The following is an 11,841-nucleotide window of genomic DNA, read 5'->3' on the forward strand; positions in this document are numbered from 1 at the left end:
GGTTAGTTCACACTTATTGATTTATCAGCTATTTCCGAAGTCTCTAGTGCAGTGGTTCTCAACCGTGGCTGCACATTAGAATCACCTGGGAATCTTTTTAAAATCCTGATTTCTGGGCCTCATCCTCCAGAAAATCTGGGTTTTTTTGTTTTGTTACTAATTTTGTGGCCCCACCCCATAACAAAGAAAAGTAGCCATGAGACCTTGTTCCCTCCAGTTGCACCAGCTTTTCTTCCTTGTACCAATAGCTTTTGTGCTTCGTTCTATTTTCTTAACTATTTGAGCTCAAGGATGGTATTTCACTGCTTTAGGCCCAGTTTTGTGTCATGCAACACATTTTCAACAAATATCAATATAAATAAGAAATAATTTTATTTTCCTTAAAAGTGTAAGGGGATTACTGACATCGGATGGATGCAGGTGGATGCTCAGGCAGAGCTGATGTGCCTCAAGATTACTTCCCTAAAATGCCTGAATTTTCTCCTCTGCGATAAGTTTTGGCCCCAGTTCTATCAATCACAATTGAGCTTCATCTTTAAAATAAAGGCACCTGAGAGAGAATCAAAAGCTACTATTCTTCTCATATCAATATCAACAAATGATTGTGTGTGCATTTACTTCCTCCAGCTCTAGGCTCCAGAAGCACTTGTAATTAAAATAAAATTAGTTTGCTTTCCTTCCACACCTAACTAAGCTTAGCTTCACCAGTGCAGTGGGAGTCTGGGAGGAGATTAAGACTCATTTGAGATCCTTGAAGAATAGTTTCTACAGTGAGCTTGAAAGGGGTACTGTGTTTGATTGATTAAAGCTAATTGAAAATGTTTTGTAAAATAGATTTTGCCATCCTGGCTTAAGAACCTAATTACAGATAAGAACATTGAATCCATGGAAAACAAAAATATGTTCCACTTTTAGTAACTACAGATTGTTTGAACAGGAGGACCTTTCTGTAATTTTTATTTTCTCTCACATAAAGGCACAAAGTTATATTTCTTTTAGGTGAGTGGGGCAATATATGTCACAAAATAAATAAAAATTAAGTGTGAATAATTAGTTATTGATTACATAAAATCTTTAGTGCTTAACAAAATCCTTATGAAACTGGTAATATTATAACTATTTTATAGAGGAGGAAAGGGAATTCAGAGAGGAGATAGAGCCGATAAATGACAGAGCCAGAATTGGAAACCAGGTATCTAAGTCCACTCAGCATTATTCCGTTACGCTGTAGCTCTATTTAGTATGCATACCAGATTTAGTGGGTATCATCTTTATGCCTGGCACACTGACAGAGTAGAGTAGTGGACAGGGCAAAAACTCTTGTTCTTGTCTTGTAGAGCTTAGACCACAACAGAAGGGGAGACGTTACACAAATAAACAAACAAATAAATATGTACTCACATGTTGTAACTCATTATTAAAGTAAAAAGATAGAGATTACGAGAGAAAAAAAAAACACAAGAATGGGACCAAGTTACATGATGAGATTGTAACAGTCAAGAAAGACTTCATGGAATGGCTTGATGCTTGATGGCGGGAGCAGGGTATGACTGGGGTCATAAAGAATGGATATGAAGCCAAACCGGTTTGGCTCAGTGGATAGAGCGTCAGCCTGCAAACTGAAAGGTCCCAGGTTCGATTCCGGTCAAGGGCATGTTCCTTGGTTGCGGGCACATCCCCAGTGGGAGGTGTGCAGGAGGCAGCTGGTTAATGTTTCTCTCTCATCGATGTTTCTAACTCTCTATCCCTCTCCCTTCCTCTCTGTAAAAAATCAATAAAAATATTTAAAAAAAAGAAAAAAAAAGTGCCGGGGTCCAACCCCAGCGGGTCCAGGGGTCCCCAAAGGTATAGACGGAGTCGGCGAAGAAGGAACGACACGGAGACGGAGTTCAGTTGATCAGCAGCCTAGCCAGGATCTCTAGCCAGGATCTCCAGCTAAGTTCTGGTCTGGATCTCCAGAGAGGTTCTGCTGTTTATTGTCTTGTTACATCCGTATTTATACCAGTTGATTTTAATCCTGTCAATTTCTATTACAAAGGTTAGGGCGTTTCTTATCTCCATTCCAGGGAGTAAAGATTATGTAGCTTAAGCATGATTGTTTGTAGTGATTAACTACCCGCCTGGCGCTTAGTTAAGGAGTTTCATCCCCTCCCTGACTTCAGGGAAAAATTCCTACCTGGGGAAACAACCTTTCTAGGAGAGGCATCCCTCCCTGACTTCAGGGAAAAATTCCTACCTGGGGAAACAACCTTTCTCGGAGAGGTGACCTTGGTTAAAACACACAGCGCTAAGGGGAGCAAACATATTAAGATACGCCAGGTCCCTTGAAACATATGCTGTGCAGATGTTTCTTTCCTGCAGCGACTGTGTCAAGCAGCAAGGATGGACCGGCTTCCGGCAAAAAAGAATGGATATGAAGTACATAGACTAAGAAAGAGAAAGGATTTGTACAATCAGGACGAATAGTTAAATGATCAACTATGAAAGCAAATGACCGGGGTGTTCTCTAGAGACTGTGAGATTAGCCTGGGAGGGCCTTGTGTGTACTTGGTCATTCAGCTGGCTGCAAAATCAAAGCAATAAGTGTTTAAAGAACTTGCCAGATCTTGTCTGCCAAACCTTTCTCTGGAAACTCTTACACTGTAAAGTTAAAGCAGCTGAAGCTGGCTCACTCCTGCCCTGACCCCCTTGGGTAGTCAATGCCATTTCTCTAAGTTTTTTGGAAGTTGTGTCTTACAGGCACCATAGTTCTCCAGGGCTCTTCGGACAGCAGTTTCTCATAGCTTGAAAAGGGACAGATACACTCTAATTTGATTTTCACCAAATACTTCCACTGGCAACTAAGCTTTTGGAAAATGTTTATTTCATGGACTATATGCTGTGGAATATATGTTTATATATCATGGAATATATTCCATGGAACAATTGGTTTGGAAAGTGCTGCATGCTACCATCCTCTGAGATCATAGTCTCCAGTAATATAAAAACAACAGCAATAACAACTGCTCAATGCCGAAGCAAGACTCATGTTTAATATATTTCAACTCAGCATTTCCTAAACTCTTTTGATCATGGAATGCTTTTCTGTTGCCTTTGAGAACTTTACACCCTAAGTCATGGTTTAGGAAAATGGGCTTCAACTCGACAACATAAACCATAATGCATAGAACTCTTTCTAAGGAGGGCATTTTGCTGCTTAAATTACCACTAGACAAAATCAGGTAGAAGTAAGCAGCTAATAATTCATTCACATTGATATTTTGTTGGCATGTAAACAAATTGATTTACACCACATTCAAAAGCTATTCATATGCTTAATCTCATCTATTATTGTTGTGTTATTTTAATTGCCCAAACTATTAATCAATTATTGGGAAACCAGTCCTATCAGGAGGAAAATTTGTACATGTGTTTCATTTCTATGGTGCTCCTGAAAGTAGAACCTAAGTATAACTATAAATATATATCCCCGTGCCTTCATAGTATTTACCTTCAATATACATTTTTCATTAGTATTATCTCCTGCTACTTCAAACATGTTAAGGCATTGACATAAATTAAGCCTAAACTTTTTTTAATGTGTAAATTAATTCCAGTTCTTAATTATATTTTCTTCATCAGTTTTTTTTTTGAAATCCCTACAGACCTAAATATATATACTTGTAAGATTTCAAAGATTTTCTTGAAGTATAGTCATTAATATGTGTTGGTTTTATATTAAAGGTTTACTCTCTGCCAAAGGCATTAAGTCTCAAGATCAAGAGAGCTTGAGCTTGGAAATACTCGCTTTGTTTTGTTGATTATGTCTTGAGGTGCCCCCTAGGTTGTCCTGGACTACATACACTTCATGCTGGGATCATCTGTTCATTTTCTCATTTGAGTTTGCCAGCTCTCCTTTTACGCCTCAAATCTGTTTTAAAATAAAAATACCACCATTTTTTAAAAACTTGGATAAGTATTTGATGCATTTTCTCTCTACTTCTGTCTAAAGCAATCATGCACTATGTTGTAAATTCTTTTTAGTCCTTATTTGGCTGAAACAATTAGAGAATTTGTACTTTTTTTTCTAATTTTTAAAATATATTTTTATTGATTTCAGAGAAGAAGGGAGAGGGAGAGAGAGATAGAAACATCAGCAATGAGAGAGGATCATTGATTGGCTGCCTCATGCACTGGAGATCTAGCCCAAAACCCAGGAATCAAACCGTGATCTCCTGGTTCATAGATAGACACTCAACCACTGAGCCCAGCTGGCCAGGCAAGAATTCATACTTTTTAACAGAGGAACCATGGTAGTGATTTTACTAAAAAAATGTCCTCAAGCTGTTCCTAATACTTTGAAATAATATTGATATAAATCTGGGACCCAAAAACAACTTGTCCAATAATAGACAGCTAAAAGAGGCAGAGCCCAGCTTGGAATTCATGCTTCTCTACCATAAAATCTGATTCATAAATAAAATTCTAAGGATGGCTGAGCTTGGTACTAACCTGTGCACATGCTACTTGCCATGACTTTCCAGATGATTCTTTAAAAACACAATTTGGACCCCAATGATTAAATGCCATGCAAAGTATTGCTATAAGTATGGAGAAAGAAAATCCTTAGCTTTTATTTTATAAAGATAAAAATGCTATCATCTTTCTTAGTAGATGTTAACTAATAGCTAAATATGACAAATGGTCTTTTGAGACACAATGCATTTAGATTAGTGAGTTTATGCTTTTTAGCTGTTTTTTCGTTCCATTTGGAATAGGTTTTCATTGATTTTTTTTAACCAGGTGTGTGTGTATGCGTGTGTGTGTGTGTGTGTGTGTGTGTGTGTGTGTGTAAAAGACAGAAGTTATCATTAGACAGCACTCTTTAATAAATGAAAAAAATTATATGTAGAACTTTTAAGTTTCCTTAACCCTGAAAGGAAGACAAATAGATATTCTCAACTTAATCTGCATCTGAAATATCTTCCTAATTGCTATTAGTGCTGTTTTAATCACTTTGGTAAATAATGATAGACACAATTATTGATTTTTATTTTTACTTAACATATATTTATGGATAGATTGCTATGGGCCCGACACTATTCTATACATGAAATACAAGGCAAATATAAGACTAGCATGGTTTTTACCTCATGATTTTATTTTAAAGGGATTGAGGACAAACAATGAACTTGTAATCAACTTTTTACAGATTTTGAAAAGTGTTATAAAGTTGTTATACTGGAGAGGAAAATGTGAGGGTGACATTTAAGCAGAGTCCTGAAAAATGAGAAGGAGCTGGTCATGCAAAAACTTGTGGAAAACAGTCTAGTCAGAAGGGACAGCAGGTGCAAAGCCCTAAGTCAGGAACTATCTTGGCACATTTAAAAGACATTAAGAAAACCAATATCTTGCACTATAGTGAGCAAAAGCAAAGGTGATAAACTGTAAGATTAAAAAAGGGGGGTACTCCAGAACTTAAAAGATCTGATAGTCTATAATAAAAAGTTTTAGCTCTATTTTATGTGCAATGGTTATCCCAAATGCTTTTAAGCAAAATAAAAAAAATATGATTTATATTTTATAAAAATTAATCTGGTATTACTGTAGAAAACTAGTTATAGGAACTATGGAAGAAATAGTAGTTTAACCAAATATTCCATTGGTTGTATTTCTTATAATTGAACTAGAGGTCCGGTGCACAAAAATTATGCACTCAGGGGGGTCCCTCAGCCCGGCCTGCACCCTCTCACAGTCTGGGATCCCTAAAGGGATGTCCAACTAATGGCTTTGGTCCACTTTCCCCTTGGGAGCAGGCCTAAGCCACAGTCTGGCCTCCCTCTGTGGGAGGTGAGCCCAGCGGGCGATCTGGGGATGGCAAGCAGTCGGCCCCGCCCGAATCACCCTGCCTCTCTGCCTTTGCCAGTGGCCTCCCCCTGAAGGAGGCTACTGGGCAGGTGATCAGGGGATGGCGCCGGTCCCCATCGTCACGCTGCTGGTTGCCACTGGTTGCCACTGCCCCCCCCCCATCCCATTGCTGTCCCCTCCCTCTGCCTACTGGCATGAGCCATGGCTGGCCTGGTGCCACCTGCTTGCCAGCCCCACCCCCTGCCTACTGGTCCTTAAGCTGTTTGGTCAATTTGCATATTATGCTTTTATTATAGAGGATGGGGCCATCACTGGATCACTAGTGTACTTGTTCAATGAATTCCCATGAGCAATTCTCCAGTTCTTCAATTTTCACATCATGACCTTGGAGAATTCTAGATGCTACTTCTATAAGATGGTGGAGGCTCAGTCAGCCTGGGCCCCTAAATGACCATATGCAACAGAGCCATATAACAGGAACATGAAAATCTATGGGAGGCATATAAAATGAGCATGAAATGGACACCATTTAGGTTAAGCCACTGCAATTTGGGGATATTTTGTACCCATAGCCCTATAATCCAATGTATAGGGCTAATAGGGCAACGTGGAAAAAGGAAAACAAGATCAATATTGTAATAGTCCACATGAGACAGGATGTTATTTTGAATTACTGGTGGTTGCAGTGTATGGAGATCCAATTGCAATGAATTTGAATTCCATTTTATTGGTAAAGCAGACAAAACTAGTGGGTGAATTGAGTTTTCTGAGTGACTTTTATGTGGAGTCAGCTTATTTTATAAATTGTCGGAATCTGAAACCCATTCCAACATTGTTCTCCATTATCACTTCTGTTCCAAGAGCTAAAAGCCTGGAAACTACATTCTCTACTCTCTTGTCAGCAGGGATCCAGTTAATGCCCCACAAATGCAAAGCTCTTGTTAAAGACTTGATAGGAGGAGAGAGATGGACAATTGGTTTGGCTTCATTATGGTGTGAGTTCTTTGGAAGATGGCAGACAGGATGTTTTGCCAGTACATTTCATGTATCAAATGGGAATCAACCTTTCTGATGCTGAAAGCCTCATGGGGAGTTGTCAGGGATTTTTGCACATCATGCTTTCTGGAGAGCTAGCAGCTGTTTACCTAATCTTTGCTGTCCCAGCTCACCTAACAGTTTCATATGCCTCTAATTCTTTGTATTAAATCTCTTCTTGATGAAAATACCTAGAATTCTTTTTTTATGTTTTTACACAAACTATTTCTACTTTATACATCATATCTCCTACTTTCTAACAAAGCATCTTAGTAATCAGGAAACTGAGGCTCAGAAAGTCAAGGGCATTGTCTCAAACCCTTTCATTATAATTGTTGTCATTGACCAATAACCCCAGTCCATATCTTGTGATTCATAACTTGTGCTCTTTCTATTATAGCATGCCTCTCTAAATCTTAATATTCTTCCTATCAAATGGAATTTTAAACAATTCTCTTGTAATCTTAGTGCCTGTGATTGACACAATCACAATTTATGCATTCCTACTCTGCAGGGAAATTTCTGCTTATAAAGAAAATGACACCTACTTGTGCATCTCGGCACAGTTTTACTTTAGCGTCTTTTCCATATGATTGTCATTTAGCATAAAGCCACCAAATCAGATTTCATAATTTGAAACTCCTTGAATTTGCTGGTTTAGCTTACAGGTAAATGATACTCTGCAGAACTGCTGTTATGAATTCAATAACACCGCAGTGGGAAATGAGAAAATAGACATTTTTGAAGAAGTGGGGGAAAAGGCTTTGAGGAACTGATTTCTGAGTCAAATGCCTTTCATCACAGAGAGAGGGACTCTAGGGAAATGCCTAAGGTAAGCAAAATGTTACAGCTGTAAATTTCTTTTTAATTTTATTTTTGCAAAGACATTTTGCTTTTAAATGTCCTGGGAACACATTTTTTACCTTATTAAAATGAACTAGGTCTACTCTTTCTTGTTCATATTCAAGAATGCCCTTTCATTTAAGATGAGCTTCAAGTATAAATGGAATGAGCAGCCACTGGTTAGAAATAGTTAGTGAGGGATCGTAAAGAGAAGCAGACACACATACACATAAACAGACAGCAGGAGTAAATTGAACACATGAGGACATATATAGAGTAAAATGCACCATGTTTTAGGTTTTCTGTGGCAAATATGTTTGCATTCCATTCCTCCAAATAAACTGTGAGGTTCTAAATGTCAAGAGAGATTATTCAAATGTAGATCTATTATCGTAGCAGGTGTTTTAGTCCACTCAGGATGCCATAACAAATTACTACAAACACGTGGGTTAAACAACAATCTATTTTCTTCAGTACTGGGGGCTGGAAGTCCAAGATCAAGGTGGCATACACCCACCTTCTCCATGTGTCCCACATGGCCTTTCCTCTGTACATACATATCTTTGGTGCCTCCTCCTCTTTTTATAAGGACACCAGTTCTATTGAGTTAGAACTCCATTTTTATGACCCTATTTAACCATCATTAACTTCTTAAAGGCCCATCTCCAAATACAGTTATCTTGGGCTTATGGCTTCAACATATGAACTTGGGAGGGGGGGCACAATTCAGTCTAAAACATACACATAAGTAGAACTCAATAAATATGTGTAGAAATAAATTTGAGACTAATAAATTACAAATGGTAATTATGATTTATGTAACCATGTAAATTTTTAAGTGGCCATTACAAAGTATTTCCCTAAAATATGGATAGGAATATATCTTCAATTACAAAGTCAGACAATCTGAAAGGAAATGTCATTTTTATGAATTAGGAGTAAGTTAGTCAATATTTTCCCTTATATTTTTATTCATTGACTTTTGAATGAGGCTAGTATTTGGTTTTGTCTTCAGCTGGATACATTCTCATTGTTTATTGAGAATATAATTAAAAACAAAGGCAATAGCATTGACTCTGCCCCTGGTTTCTGGAGAAAAGGGGTATTTCTAAGCTTAAAAGAGAAAGAAACCAAGAAGGAACAAATATCTGGATCAATGTATGCAAAAATTAAAATGTTTCATCAATAATTGCCAATTTTAAAAAGTTTACAATACACTAAGGAAAAACAGTTGCCAACAAAAATAACATTTGATATGCAGAAAATTATCCAGAAAGCAAACAGAAAAGTATTCCTTCTTACTAAAATCAAGAAGATAACATTCATATTCTATTCCTCTCATGAAATAGTAATTCAAAACACTGGCAGCTTCTCAGTAAAATCATGCTCTCATGTGTTGTTAAAATGGATGTAAATAAAAGATTAGACCTAAAAACATGCTCGCTCTATATAGTGGGGCCTTTAATTTTAATCCCCACTAAGCCAAACTGGCTAGGGCTGGTACACTTTTTACAGTAGATACAGAAAACAGTACATGCAGATTTAAAAAAAAAAAAGTTTATCACAGCACCATTTAAAAAAATTAAGCAGTTCAAATTCCAAATAATGGAAATGGTTGAATTAGTTATGGTACAGTTATTTAAGTGGGTATTATACTTTTAAGAAAAAGATTTTAAGTCATAAAATTTACATAACCCATGATCAAATGGACAAAAATTATGTAACAGTAATTGCAATTATAAAGTTAAAGAAAATACCTTTTGTTTTCATATGCAATTCTTAATGAGATGGAAATTAATCACAGACTGGTGTGACTCTGGCCTAATTCTGGAGTTAGTGCAGAAGTTAAAGGAAAGTGTAGGAGTCTGAAAACCTCTGAGAACGTCAGGGGTAAGGGAAGTGACACTGTTGCCTTGCCTACCACCCGGAGCAGCCAACAAGGACAACTCACATAAGTACTGGATGGAACAAGGCCTTACTCACATGGAAAAGAGATGAAGCAAGATCAGCTTCTAGAGTGAGCATTCCCAGATCATCAAAAACTCCTATTAGCCTTTTAACTTTCATCTGATTTGAACGTGCCTTGGAGAAATCAATAAACACTCGGTATCAGCTGTTCATTAGATACCATTTTTCTCCTGTGTAATATAAGGGGAACCCTTGTTCTGATTCACCTGACAGATGCTGAACTCCCAAAGATCAGCTTATGAAACTTCCAGTCAACTGAGCATTGGCCCCTATGACCAGCAACCTTAGTACCGAGTTGGTCTGCAAGGCACTCCACTTGTGCTTGAAGGCAAAGGACCATATATATTGCCTCCCTGAAATAGAGATATAGCAGTGGGGTTGGCCAGGTGTCTTATGATGCACATACACTTTAACAGAACAGAAGAGAAGAAATCAAGCCCAGAGTAGGAAAACATACTCCCAAGCAAGATGATATGCACAGCACAGGCTATGAGGGCTCCTATCGCCCTGCAAGAAAATCCCCTCTGCTTTCCTCAGCTCCAGGCATTGAATGCTGATATAGTTGAGGCAGAAGTGCACTGACATCTGCAATGTTCAATGAAATTATTTCAAATTATGATGGAAATGAACAGATGAATAGTAAGGCATTATGGTTGAATCTGAGTAGTGGGGGTATAGAAATGCTCAACGTAAAGCTCTTATAAATATTCTGTATGTTTGAAATTCTTTTTTTTATATATTGATTTTTTACAGAGAGGAAGGGAGAGGGATAGAGAGCTAGAAACATCAATGAGAGAGAAACATCGATCAGCTGCCTCCTACACACCCCCTACTGGGGATATGCCCGCAACCAAGGTACATGCCCTTGGCCGGAATCGAACCTGGGACCCTTGAGTCTGCAGGCTGATGCTCTATCTACTGAGCCAAACCGGTCAGGGCTGAAATTCTTTATAATTAAATGTTGAGTAATAAAACTAGGAAAGGGAATGCATTTTGTACCATGGTTTTATGTCTATTACAATAATACATATACGAGACAACATTGCAAGTCATGCTGCAATAATAAACACTATATGTGAATGCTTACCTGGTAGGGGAGATACCATGATCACGAAGGTGGTTTTCCTAGGGTGAGGTTTATCCATTGCTCCCTGAATGTGCTGACCCCTACAATTTCCCCACATGTGGGAAACTCGACTGCATAATTTGTGGTAGTGGGCGACTGAGTTCGTGCTCTCCCCTAAAAAAATTAAAATAAGTAGCATATGTGAAACAAATCAGAGCAGGTGCTCTTGTGGGGATAGGAATAATAGAGCTGACTGGAGATAATAAAGGGGAAAATGTGAAATTATTTGTAAAGATTCATAACCAAGGTCAATGAACTGAGTGTGATTAGAGCAACTCTTTGCACCTGAGGTCCAAAATAACAAATATCATTAAAAGCCAGTGAGGGATAATGTTGTCTAAGGCAATCATCACGTCCTCCCTTTTATATTCTGTAACCAAGTCACAAGTGAGAAAGGACACTTGGTCTGCATGAATCTGGCTTACAATGACAGACTGCATTTTGTTACTCACTCCACTTCCCAGGAACTGGCTATCTCCGTAATGGTTCATTTCTGCTTCCACCTGAAAACATTAAGATCTCTACCTAAGCTCCATATGGAAGAGTATTACAAAAAGAATACGGTTTATCTGATAAAGTCAGAGTGGCTGATATGTATTCCCTTGTGACTTTTATGCAATCACTTTAACACCTGTTTCTTCATGTAAATGTCCTCTTGTGTAGACGGGGTGGGGGCGGGGGGTCCGATTGAATACTTTCTCAAATTATTTTTACTATCTGCAATCATTTCCTGGGGAGGCATCATTTGCTGGGGAGTAAGAGCAAATATTGTAAGTCAGGCCATTTCTAGTCCAGTTCTGCCACTTCTCATGTTGTAACTATGGACAAATTACTCCATTTCACACAGTCCGTTTCCTCATCTGTAAAATGGAGCAGAAAGCACTCAGGCTAGGATAGCTGTGAGGATGAAATAATTATCTGGTAGAGCACTTAGCAGTAGATGGGTCCTATGATTTGTCTTCATAAAAATTTCAATCCGTTTTTTTTCTCTGAATAGTTTTCCCAGATCATCAAAAACGCCC

General features: G+C 38.1%; 1 non-coding gene across 1 annotated transcript; it reads left to right on the top strand.

The window, feature by feature from the left end:
* The first annotated feature begins 10,772 nt into the window (after positions 1 to 10,772).
* LOC118661849 lies at positions 10,773 to 10,936 on the top strand. The gene has a single exon (XR_004969496.1). It is a non-coding gene; the product is annotated as a U1 spliceosomal RNA (small nuclear RNA).
* The last annotated feature ends 905 nt before the right edge of the window (positions 10,937 to 11,841 follow it).

This window comes from Myotis myotis, unplaced genomic scaffold (assembly GCF_014108235.1).
Source record: "Myotis myotis isolate mMyoMyo1 unplaced genomic scaffold, mMyoMyo1.p scaffold_m19_p_1, whole genome shotgun sequence".
Classification (NCBI taxonomy): Eukaryota; Metazoa; Chordata; class Mammalia; order Chiroptera; family Vespertilionidae; genus Myotis; species Myotis myotis.